This window comes from Camelus ferus, chromosome X (assembly GCF_009834535.1).
Source record: "Camelus ferus isolate YT-003-E chromosome X, BCGSAC_Cfer_1.0, whole genome shotgun sequence".
Classification (NCBI taxonomy): Eukaryota; Metazoa; Chordata; class Mammalia; order Artiodactyla; family Camelidae; genus Camelus; species Camelus ferus.
The window spans coordinates 35,422,259-35,435,973 of NC_045732.1; the positions used below are offsets into that span (position 1 = coordinate 35,422,259).

The following is a 13,715-nucleotide window of genomic DNA, read 5'->3' on the forward strand; positions in this document are numbered from 1 at the left end:
GACACAGTGACTCAATCACCCAGACACCATGTTCTGTGTATGGTTTTTTATTCCATGTTAACCAATTACTTATGGTTTTTTCATGGAAATTCTTCAAACTGATCTACTAGTTCATCAAGGTAATTGAACCTATAATACTATTTCACACTGGCTACAATTTTCATTACCTTAACTTTTGCCTAAAGGAGAAAATACATAAAACCATTAATCATGGATCAATATGAAAATCAAAGGCAAAGATTACCACTTTTAGAATGACAGTGTGAAGAGCTCCACAGACCTTTCCCCAGAGAAACTGGTGAAATTTATTTTTAAAAACAATCATTCAAAGCCTCTGGAAACAGTCCTAAGGGCTACAGCAAATGAAGAAACATTTATTCAAGAAAATCTACTAAAACTTGGTAAGGACAGATAAAAGTCTGTGGTAGAAGGACACAAACTACCAACATGTATTTGAGAAGAAAGAAAATGTCAATGGATCTATAATTAGCAAGATTAAATTAATTATCAAAAGAGAAATTCAGGACCAAATGGCATCACTGGTGAATTCTATCAAGCATTTAAAGAATAATTAATACAAGTCCTTCTCAAACTCTTCCAAAAAATGAAAGGGGAAAGAACAATTCCTAACTCATTCTATGAGCCCAACATTATCCTGACCTTAAAGTCAAAGACACTATAAGAAAAACCACAGACCAATATCTCTTATGAACATTGATGCAAAAATTCTCAACATACTGAATCCAACAACATATAAAAAGAATTACACATCATAACTGAGATTTATCTCAAGAATGCAAGGTTTAACATCTAAAAAAACCCAATTAATGTAATAATACACCACATTAACAGAATAAAAAACAAAAACCACATGATCATCTCCATAAACACAGAAAAAGCATTTGACAAAATCCAACACCCTTTCAAGATTAAAAAAAAGAAAAAACTCAGCAAAGTAGGAATAGAGGCGACTTCCTCAACCTGATAAAAGTCATAGCAAAAAATCAACAGGAAATATATTTTATGGTGAAAGACCAGCTACTTTCTTCCTAGGATCAGGAACAAGACAAGAACATCTGCTCTAGCCATTTCTATTCAACATTGTACTGGAGGTTCTAGCAAAGGCAATCAGGCAATCAAAAGAAATAAAAGGCTGCCTAGATTGGAAAGGAAGCAAAACTATGTATGTTCACAGATAACATCTTCGATACAAAAATTCCTAAAGAATCCACTAAAGAACAATTATAACTAATAAATGAGTTCAGCTAGATTGCAAAAAACAAGATCAATATACAAAAATCAATTATATTTTTCTACACTTGTAATGAACAATCCGAAAATGAAATTAAGAAAATGGTTCAATTTATAATACCATCAAAAAGAATAAAATACTCAGGAATAAATTTAACAAAAGAAGTGTAAAACTTAAACTCTGAGAACTACAAAGCATTGCTGATAGAAATTAAAGAAGATATAAATCAATGGAAAAACATGTTCATGATTGGAAGAATTAACATAATATTGTTAAGATGGCTACTCCCCAAATTGATCTTTAGATTCAACACAACCCTATCAGAATCGAAGCTGGCTTCTTTGTAGAAATTCACAAGCTGATTCTAAAATTTCTATGGAATTTGAAGGGAGATAGAATAGACAAAATAATATTTTAAAAGAAGAACAAAGTTAGAGGATTTACACTTCCTTATGTCAAAACTACAGTAATCAAAACAGTGTGCTACTGGTGTAAGGACAGGCATATAGATCAATGGAATAGAATTTAGATATCAGAAACAAATCCATGTGTCTGTGGCAAACTGATTTTTGACAAGGATTCCAAGACCATTCAACTGTGAAAGAATACAGTTTCCAACAAATGGTGCTGGAACAACAGAACATCCACAAGCAAAAGAAGAAATTTGGACCCTTAGCTCACATCATATACAAAAATTAACTCAAAAAAGATCAAGTGCCTAAATGCAAGAGTTAGAGTCATAAACTCTTAGAAGAGAATATAGCAGTAAATCTTCATGGCCTTGTGTTTACAAATGAATTCTTAGATATGGCACTAAAAGCATGAGCGACAAGAGAAAAAATATATATATATAAATTGGACTTCATCAAAATTAAAAACTCTTGTGCCTCTAGAAGTTTCACCATTAGAAGGTGAAACAACAATACACAGAATGGGAGAAAATATTTGCAAATTATATATTTGATAAGGGACTTGTATTAGACTATAAGGAACTCTTACAACTCAATATTAAAAAGACAAATAACCCAATTTTAAAATGGGCAAAAGATCTGAACGGATGTTTCCAAAGGAAGATATACAAATGTTAAGCATCTGACTTCTTGTGGTCTGATTCCAGCCCTCCCCCAATAGTCAGTTGGCTTCCTAGGAAGACATTTCCACAAGGAAACAGATGTGCAGACCAACTCACATAAGTTCTGTTTACTTGATGTTCTATTCCTTACTGTAATCTAATAAATTGGTATTTGGCTCTCCAGTAAGCCAGTACTCAGTCCTCTGAATCTAATTGTCTCTGGGTTCAGTGCTAAACTCCAGTGTCCTGGCCTCCAGAGTGAATCCCATCACCCGTGAGGCCCCGTTGACGAGACAAACCAGCCTCCTGTCTGAAGTTTCTATTAAGTGCAACTGCTGTCATTCAGTGAGGGATGGAGTCAAGCAGAGTTATAAACTAAGTGTCAGGAAGGCATGGACTCGGAGAAATTGATATGTCTTGGGGGAAGGGAAGTAGGAGCTGAAAAAACTTCACAGAGGACATTTTTGAAACTTTAAAGGATTTTTGTTTGGTTCAATGATTTGAAAATTGTTTTTCTAATAATAAAAGTAATGCATGTTTAATGTTGGAAATTTGGGAAATAAAGAAAAGAAAATGGAAACGATGATTAAAATGTAGACAGCTGAAAAAGTCAGGAAATCGCTTCTACAAGACATTCTTGCCTGAAGTCTTGTAATCAATGTTTCCAACATTGGCTGCACACAGTCACTCAAGCCCAGACTGAAAATTCACTGACAGGTCCAAGTGGGCTGAATTCACAAATAATCAAAAATTTAAGCTTTGGCTCCTGAAGGAGTCGCTTTTGAGTTTAGGCCTTTTACCTCAGTTTTTCTCAAAGCGCAGTCCATAGACCCACCTGCATCAGAATTATCTGGGACAACTTGTGTGAAAATGCAGATTCTGGAGCCCCACTGAAGACCTACTGAATAAGAGTGTCTGGGATGGGGCCAATAATCAGCATTTTAACACACCCCTTGGGTTATTTTTGTCTACACTAGAGTTTAGGAGCCACTTTTTTTTTTCTAAAAAATAATCTATGTTTTAAACTCAAGTATACTGCTGTTTCCTAGTAGTCTTTTTTCTTTAATTATTATTTTTTATTTTTATTTATTTATTTTTAATTTATTTTGGGGGGTGGGGTAACTGGGTATATTTATTTATTTATTTATTTATTTTTAATGGAGGTTCTGGGGATTGAACCCAGGACTTCGTAAATGCTAAGCACTCGCTGTACCACTGAGCTATACCGTCTCCCCTCCTAGTAGTCTTTTATACCCAAATCAGAATCAGTAAAATACCTCCGCCAGTTTCAATTCATTGAAATAACGGAACGCTAAAGGGATGAAACTGTAGAGACAAAGGTTCCATTTAGCAAACACATTAATATTCATTTAAAAATGGTCCGACTTGAAGTCACTATTAAGTGGGCAAATCCACAAAATACCACTTTTCTTTTATTCCTACTACTATTGTGGCTGGAGGATGGATACTTAGAATCATAAAGCCAAAATGACTTTAGAGAGCCAGGCTACCTCCAACACCTCAAAGATGAGAAAACCAAAGCCCCAAAAGGTGAGTAACTTGCTCAAGCTCCAAGCAGCGCCACCAGACCTAGAGTCAAGTCTCTTGTCAGTCCCTCCGTGATCCTCCCACTTCACCTGGCCGTGGGGGAGCCTTTACCATCCGGAACAGGGTTCAGGAAGTACAAGAACTTTTCTGAAGGGAAAGAAGCATTAGTTGAAGGTTACCTGGATGGATGAAGTGAAAACAATACTAGGAATAAAGAGATGGAGATGAGGGACTGGAGAAAGAGATTAGGTAGGAAAGTCAAAATGTACTGAAACGCCAGGACTGCCTACAGAAAATGCCTGTCTTTGCCCTCCGTTCACATAATCTAAAATACAATAAATGAGACGTTCAGAAAATGGAAAGTGATGTCATATTCTAAAAGAAGCGCTATGGAAAAGGAGAGGGAGCTCTAAGTGGAACAGAAGGCGCGCAGTACCTGCCGCCCTGCGAACCACCATGAAAGCCGGGGTCGCCCGGGGCCTTCCCCGCCGGCTGGTGGCTGCCGGCGCCCCACATCCAAGGCGGAGAGACACGCTCTCGGGGACACAAACGGCTCGGCCCGTGTGGTCAACACACCAGGCCGGCAGCTGCTGGGGAACGCCTGTCGGCCTGCCCGCCGGGAAAACCCAGACCGACACCCACAGGGCGACACCAGGGCGACACCGACTGAGGTCTAGGGCGATGAGGAACAAAGCGACGCCCGCCACCCGCCAGCCCAGCCCAGCCCCTCGAGGACCTCGGCCTCTTACTCACCACCACCTCCGGAGAGGATGTAGAACTGCAAAAGGAACAGCAGCGCGCCCAACGGGAGGCGCAGGCGCAGGCGCAGGCGCAGCAGCGGGACCGCGGCAGCCGCCATTTAGCGGTTGCGCACTAGGAACCACTTTTTAAAAAGCTTTTTGGGCTGATAAAAAAAGTTGATTTATTGATGTGAATGTGGGTACTTAAAGACACATCTGGAGAAATTGCAACCCTTGTGTGCTGCTAGTGGGAATGCAAAATAGTGCAACTGAGATAGGAAGGAAGGGGACAGGGGACAGCCTTGGAAGGAATGACATAGCAATTAGCACCAAGATGGCAGAAGATTCAACTCCCAGTAGACCTTGAGGCCCAAGAAGGTGGGAGATTTGACTTCCAGCAGATCTAGAGCTTCTTTATATGCTCATTGTAATGCATTAGCATGATAAATGATAAATGACACACCCACAGGCACCATGACACCTGAGGCTAACTACAAAAGGTCAGAAAGGGTAGTGGCCCAGTTCTTGGGAATTGGCCCCTTCCTGAAAGTAGTTGGAATAATCCTCTCATTTGTTAGCATATAAAAACTAGCAACACCACGCCTTGGGGCCTCTCTTGCTCCTTTGCCTTCCAAGACTTCCCACGCTCTAGTCTTTGAAGTGTGTATCTACTTTTACTTTAAACTAACCCAACCCTGCACCTCTTGGCCTTTCTCTTGCTTTCCCAGATGGCCTGCACTCTGTCTATGGCATGTACATCTCTCTAAATAAATCTACTTCTACTCTACTACGGCTCGCACTTGAATTCTTTTCCTGCGCAAAGCCAAAGACCCTCACTTGGCAGGGCACTTCCCAGAGACCCATCTGATACCTGGGATACAGCCTCTGTGTGCTCCCTTCCCCTGTATCACAATCATTGTGAAAAATGATATGGTGGCTCCTCAAAAAAATTGAACATAGAATTACCATATGAGGTAGCAATTCCACTTCTGGGGATATACCCAAGAGAACTGAAAGCAGGGACTGGCAGAGATATTTGTACACCCATGTTTATAGCAGCATTATTCACGATAACAAACAGGTAGAAGCAACCCAGGTGTCTATCAACAGATGAATAGATAAACCAAATGTGGTATACATGTACAGTGGAATATTCTTCAGCCTTAAGAACGAGTGAAATTCTGACGCATTACAACACGTGCAGACCTTAAAGACACTACACTAAGTGAAATAAGACAGTCACGAAAGGACAACTATTGTATGCTTCCACTTATATGAGATACCTAGAGTGGTCAAGTTAGAGAGACAGAAAATAGAGTAGTGGTTGCCAAAGGCAGAGGGGACAGGGAATGGGGAGTTGGTGTTTAACAGGTATTGGAGCAGATGAAAAAGTTCTGGGGATGGATAACGGTGATGTTTGCACAGCAATGTGAATATACGTAAAGCCATAGAACTGTATACTTAAGAAATGGTTAAAATGATACATTTTATATTACATATATTTCCCCCAATTAAACACACACACCTGAGACCAATGATTTCCTTGCTTTGTCTGAAGTGGAAATCTAAAAGGCTCTCACCAGAGGGCAACCACAGAAGTGAGGGGCCAAGTTCAAATCCAAATGCAGAAAGTTATAATCATCTCACAAAATGTCCAGCCTTACTAGAAGACAAGGGCTTCCAATTTGCTTCTGGGTATGATTTAAAGTGTTCATTTGGGGCTGCAAATCGAGATCTGGTTAGTGAAAAGTCACCAATGACCCTGATCAGCCCAGCAGGATGAGAAATTACAGCCCTGAGCTCAAAACAGAAACAAAAGAATGCTCTTTTTTCCCAAGGTTTGAAAACCTTAGTTAACAGTTATACAAGGCTGCAACTATTTATGTCTCCTTCGAAAAGTCCCAGATTTAGAAAGCCAACGTTGTTCTCAGGGCGGTGTTGGTTACTGCCAATCCATATTTTCCCTCTTCTTTATTGTTGGGAAACTGACCAATTTCACTACATAAAGGGGGCAGATTCAAGTGGTTTACAAGCTATTTCGAGTAATTTTTTGACAAGTGCAGACTGCTTTAACAAAAAACTTGAGAAGACTGGAGGCAGAGTCCATGGTGAATTTCTAAACTCAATAAACTATAACACAATCTCACTAAGATGATTTTTTAAAAGAAATATCTAGATTATGGATTTCTGAAACTTGAGACTTTTTTTTTTCAAATGCCAACAGTGAAAAAATGACAGGATCATGGAAGACCTCCTTAAATGGCGTGATACGAATCTATTTTGTTTTTAAGACCTGCTCTTATTTTCAGGTTCAAGTATCCCTCCAAATTTGGTGAGCTATATTTCCCTTCTATTTGCTGGCCCTGGCCAAACCAACCCAGTGAGGCTCGTATAAGAAGATTCTTGACATGGGAAGTGCTCCTGCTACATGGTAAAGTGAAATAAATAGATGCATAATAGAAACGGACTACACAGTACATGCAGAATTTTTTTTAAATGTGTTATATATACATAGAACAGTAACCAGAAGGAAATGCACCCAAATTTGACCAGTGCATGTCTCCAGGTTTGAAGCTTGTTGGTTAGCTTTATGTATGTGTGTGTGTAAATTTAATTTTTTTCTGTATTTCCCAGGAATATGCGGGGATGTTTTTTGGGGGAGGGAAGCGGGGGTGATTAGGTTTATTTGTTTGTTTGTTTGTTTAATGGAAGTACTGGGGATTGAACCCAGGAACTCATGCATGCTAAGCATGTGCTCTACCACTGAGCTATACCCTTCTCCCTGTATTTCTAAATGTTCTACAATGAGCATAGAATTCTTTTATAACCAAGTGAAAACAAATACATGTTATTCAAAACCAAAGGAAAACAAGTTTGTCTTCAAATCTGTTTTCTTTGGAGCTAGTGTCTTTCATCACTTGCCCATTCTTGACCTCCAGTCACTCTTGTTCCTGACTTCATTGTGGACTATTATGCTGACCTTTGGATATGAATCTTGCCTTCTGTCCCTTGCCCCCTCCTTTGCTTTGTGACCTGTGAGTCTCTGTATGTGTCTTAACTGCTATCAGGTTTCTGAGCTTCCGCCTCCCGGCCTGCCTGTGGTCTTTCTCGATCTTCTCCATCTTCATTCCCTGTGGCCCCCACTTTTGCCCAATATGAATGCATGAACTAAAGCATAGGTTTGAGCTTTTTCTTTTACAAATAGGTCCTTGTATTGTCAGGGTATTTGCTAAACCTGCTGTACCAGAATACCACGGACTGGGTGGCTTAAAGTAGAGAAATCTTTTTTTACAGTTCTGGAGGCTAGAAATCCAAAATCACGGTGTCCACAGGGCTGGTTTCCTCTGAGGTTTCTTTCTTTGGCTTGCAGACTGCTACCTTCTGTGTCTTCACGTGATCTTTCCTCTGTGCGTGTGCCCCTGGTGTCTCTTCCTCATCTAATAAGGACACCAGTCACATTGGATTAGGTCCCATCCTAAGGGCCTCATGTTAACTTAATTACCTCTTTAAAGGCCTTATCTCCAAATACAGTCATATTCTGAGGTACTAGGAGTTAGGGCTTCAACCTATGGTTTGGGGAGAGGGGACACAATTCAGTCCATAACAATCAAGGTTCTTAGTTGGGAACAAAACTCATTCTAGGGATTTTGAGCAGAAGTGGAATTTATAATAGGATATTAAGGAGAATCTGGCATAGAGGCTCCCCAGCCCAGACAAGGCCCAAACCACATCTCAGGACTGCTCCTGTGGAGAATCTACAGCCACCACCACGAGGTCTGGGAGGTTCCCACTAGGATTGCAGCCACCTCTGCCTCCGAAGAATGAATGCCACTTGGCCATGGATTCCGTATGGTGTTTGCCTCCTAATGTCACTGCCTTCTGAACAGAACTTTCACTTCTATTGCTTTGTCTGTTCACAAAGAGTCTTGATCCAAGTTTTGTGCCTTAGATACAAGGCAAGCTGGGAAAATGAGCCATTGTCTTCTACCTCGGAGGAGTGAGAGAGTCATGAGACTGGATATTCTGAAGTATAGGAAGGATTTCAAAAGGTGCTTGGCAGCCAAAAGTGAGAAAAATACCTGTTAAAAAAAAAAAATACCTGTTACACTGCAGATAAATAGATAAATATATTTGAGAGCATGGAACATGACATTCTTGAATGGTTCCCACTCACTCTTTCCATCTTGAGTTTGATTTTCTTTTTTGTCATTTGATTTGTACACAGTTCTGTCTAATTCTGGGAGTAATAACATGCTCAGTGGAGGAAAATGTGAAAACTTACAACACAAAGAAGAAAATTTTAAATATCTATAATCTTACCACCCAGAGATAACCACTGTTGCCATTTTGGTGTGTGCTTTCATAGTCTTTTATATAGATATTTATAATGTATAAATTTATATATACAGTAAAGACTCTAATATGCATGCTACTTTGTAATCTTCTATTCCTGCTTATCAATATGTCATGAATGCTGCGTTTTCTGCTTAATCCCCCCAACCTCCGCCCGAATAACTTTACACTGTTAAACGGTCTAACAGGCTTTAATTTAGCCTATATCAAAATTAGAGATGTTTTAATTACAAAGAGCTAATTTTTTTCTTCTGGAGAGGGAGAGTTAATTTTTAATGTATCTTTCCTCTATTTGTCCTTTCCAGGAAAAAAAAATAAACAATATATAACAAAACAAAAAAAAATCTTGAATTTTTCTAAAAAATCAACAATATAACAAAACAAAAAAAATCTTGAATTTTTCTTCTCTTCAAGTGCAGATCCTCCTGTGACCTTATTTATGAGGACACTGCAGCCAGTGGGGACTAGCTGTTATTATATTCACCCAAATTAAAGTGATTATGAGCATTTGTAGTTATTAATATTTTATTGGATTTTTAAACATTTTATCCAATAACTGGTAAATAAAAGTAATGTTTGTATTAACAGGAGAATATCTAGTCTCATTTAAAATCTTCTTGTCATATCTCCCTACGTCCACAGAGGATTTTCTATTGCTGTTTTGTTCTTGAAGAGGTCAGCAAGGGACCCAAGATGGCACACAGATCTTTCCCAGAAGGTTTTCCTCTCTGTCGGGGTCTGGGTCAAGCTCTGCAGCTGAAGCTCTACAAATTCATCTCAGTCTTCACCCCTAAGTCCCTGATTAACTGATTCATTTTAGAATAATATCTGGGCTTATCTGTTGTTAGTTTCAAAGACTTCTGATTCCTATAGCCACCTGCTAAATAGGAAAAATCAATCACATATAAAGGTACCATGCTTTATAGCAGATGCTATGCACTAAGTCAAGAAAGCTGCTGATATCTGTGTTTGAAAAATCTCAATTTCATGATAAACCTTCCATATGGTCAATTTTTTTCCCTGGCCTGTAGTAGGTGGGTTAATGGCTTCCCGAAGATCTCCCACCCTAACCATTGGTACCTGTAAATATGTTATACTACATGACCAAAGGGACTTTGCAGATGTGGTTAAGGTTCTAGACCTTAATATAAGGTGATTGTCTCGGATTATCCACCTGGGTTCAATCTGATCCCATGAGTCCTTGAAAGCAGAGAACTTTCTTTGGCTCAAAGCAGAGTAGAGACGTGTCAAAAGGAAAAGCCAGAGAGAGTTGAAGCTTGAGAAGGACTTGACCTCTCATTGCTGTAGGGGGTCACATGGAAAGCATGAGAAGGAATGTGGGCAGCCTTTGTAGAAAAGACTAGCCCCAGACTGACAGCCAGTGAGGAAATGGGGATCCATTTTAAGGGTAGTAACTAAGTTAAAAATAGAGCTTTGTTTACCCTGGGAATATTAACATATAAATTCTGATAACATTATTATTATTCGTTCAGAAAACTCCAAAACAAAGCAATTATTGCATTACTACAGACCAGCTAACAGGGGGCTCAATATTTTGTGAATTCCTTACTTGCTTCTAGGATCATCCCTTCAGAGGGTTGTGACTGTTTGGCATTTAACATTTATCACGTTTAAGAAGGAAAAAGGGGACCAACAGTCTTGTAAAAGTGAAAACAGATTCTAGTTCAAGGACTCTGTATATCGTCATCTCTGTATGTGGAGGCGATAAGCTATTTTTAAATGATACTGATAGGTTGCCCTGAAACACAGACAAGCTTAAGATGCCAATCTCATTATCCAAGGTGGCAGTTTTCCTACTCGCCATTCCAACAAAGTCAGAGCCTATTGAAATGCAATTTGAGCCAAGCAGAAATTGAGACAGAGTTGTTAAGAAGGGTTCCCAGAAACAAGAAGCAGCCATGGTTTTGCAGGCAGCCGATTTCAGGGGTCAATACATTGACTGTGTCTATCTTTTTAAATCACTAAATTCTGCTTCAGGCTTTGATGTGGTCAGAGAAAAGAAGCCACAGAGAAATGTATCAGGGATGCCCTAATGATGTGCGACATGGGCTGCGGGTAGCCTGAGCCCACAGAGATGCTTCCTTGTTATTACAATTCATTGTTATTCCTTGTAATAATTGCTTATCATCATTGAATGGTTCCCTGATGTACATGAGATCATTTAGAGAATAAAAATTTTTTCAACACTGACTGTTGAAGCATATTTCTCTGATCTGTGTTATTTTTAAGATGTTCCATGTGTCTGTATTGTGATCAAACTTGTGTTTACTTTGGTTTTCAAGACTTCTCTGGTAGACATTAAGAAAGATGCATTCAATTTTTTTTTTTAAAATGTTTACTGAAAAATGCAAATGTCTTGATATCCCCTATCCCAGAAGCCATATTAGAATAAGCATAAAAAATATAATTGCAATTGAAACAGAACTGTGTTTATATTATCTACACCCAAGTGTATTCCCAATGAGAGTAAGACTAGACACAAAGTTGAAACATATTGAGTAGATTGCTTATTTAAAGTGTTAGGACAAATAATCATATAATACCATCCCATGTGAGACGAACATAGTCTTATTAAGATTATGTGTGCAATAGCTAACTCTATAATCAGATTTCTAAATTTTATTTGGAATAGTAGAGTTACCTTTGTTGTTTTCGTACCAGATTTATAACTGTGCACCACTTTCAATCTCAACTGCTACCCTTAGTCATTGTAACGTATCAAGTAACACTTTCAAAGACATATTGCATTCAAAAGGAAAAATCGTGGAGAAATGTGGAGGTTACTTCCGTAACCAAGTCATTCAAGTCAACATCATCAATAATGGGACAAACTGACCTCCTGATCTCATGCACTAGGAAGAACACAGTATCATTTCTCTGATGTTTCTACCAAATATGCACAACCTGAATCTAAGCATGAAGAAATATACAAACCTAAATCGAGGGATATTCTACTGAACAACTGGCCTGTTCTATTTTTTAAATGTCAATGGCATGAAAGACAAAGAAAAATGGAAACATTGTCCCAGATTTTAAAAACTTCGAGAGGATATGACTGCTATTTGTGGAATATGATACTGGATTGCATCCTAGATCAAAAGTTGCTATAAAAGACATTACTGGGAAAACCGACAAAATTTAAGTAAGGACCGTATACTAGATCATAATATTGTATCAATATCACATTTTCTGAATGTGATCATTTTCCTATGGTTGTGAGAGAGAATGTCCCTGTTCTTAAGAAGTACACAATGCAGTATTTAAGTGGAAAAGGGCCACAAGTTCTGTGACTTACTCTCAGATGGTTTAGAAAACTAATAATAATAACAAAGATAATTAAATATATATACACAAATATATATTTAAATATATACATAGATGTTTACAATGAGAGAGAGAGGGAGAGAGAGAAAGGCATAAAGTAATAGAGCAAGTGTTTGCAAAATGTTAACAACCGGTAAATCTAAGTGAAGGATATACCTGAGTTCTCCATACTATTCTGTTTTCTAAATTAAACTCATCTGTAAGTTTAAATTATTTCAAAGTAAGAAGTTAAAATTAAATATAGTTTTAAAATAAACCTAAAAAACATATTGCAATTGTGACAACTCTGGGACTCCAACTATATATCTTGCTCCAATAGTCAAATGTTAATTCAACTGAAACTGTGTAAGCCTTTCGGATAAATTTGCTCATAGCTATTTCACACCAAGTTAAAGTTGATTCCTTATCAATGTCTCTCTTGTTTTCTTGCCAACAAATATTATGCAAGGAGGTGCTAGAAGAAAACACCACGTTGAACTGAACGATGGACCTTTGGAGAGATTTGTGCTTCCTCAAAGCAACCCAGAGGGACTGAAATTGGCAAACAGGACTAAAATGCACCCATTAGCCAAGCTGTTTACAACCCTAACTTCAGTGCCACTCTTAAGTGCAACTGACCTAGAAACAAGATGCAGTCATGGACACTTAGACCTGCCAACTCCCCAGAAATTAGCTTTATACCAAACTTTTCTTTTTTTCTTTTAAATTTTAGGGGGAAGGTAATTAGGTTTTTATTTATTTATTTACCTATTTTAGTGGAGGTACTGGGGATTGAACCCAGGACCGCATGCATACTAAGCAAGTGCTCTACCACTGAGCTATACCCTCCCCCATACCAAACTTTTCATTAAGAAACTTGGGTGACAACACTCTTTTTCCACTGCTGCTATACTAGTGCAGAAATATGACAATGTTGGCACTATAAAATTAAATTCTGCTTATTTAGACAAGAGCAAAGTTAATGCCATTTCATTTTTAAACAGTTCTGTTTTTAATAGTATATTTTAGAATAATCTCTCCCTCAAAAAGAAAAATACAATGTGCAGATGTATACAAATGTGAATAGAATTTCCTATTACAGAACTTGTATCTCAATTGTCAATGAATGTGCACAGTTTAGTTAGCATATTTTAAGTTGGAAAATAGAGTGTGTCAGAGAAATACATTGCACCTTAAGACTTTAATTTTCCCTATTTATGACAGCTACAGCTAGCCAATAAAAAAGAAAAGCAATAAAAATATAGAAAAGAATCCTATCCTTTCTCACCATCTGGTGCCCACAGCCATGATCCTCCCAGGGACAGGTTATAATTGCCCCCAGGGATGGAAAAAGAAGACCCACAAAATCCAGCCCTCATTATGTGAGAGATTGCTTATCACCAAGACAACAATAATCACAGGACTA

At 38.3% G+C, this 13,715-nt stretch overlaps 1 non-coding gene across 1 annotated transcript; it reads right to left on the reverse strand.

Annotated features, from left to right (window-relative positions):
* Nucleotides 1-13,066: 13,066 nt before the first annotated feature.
* On the reverse strand, nucleotides 13,067-13,138 carry TRNAT-AGU. Its single transcript has one exon. It is a non-coding gene; the product is annotated as a tRNA-Thr (tRNA).
* Between the last annotated feature and the right edge of the window lie 577 nt (nucleotides 13,139-13,715).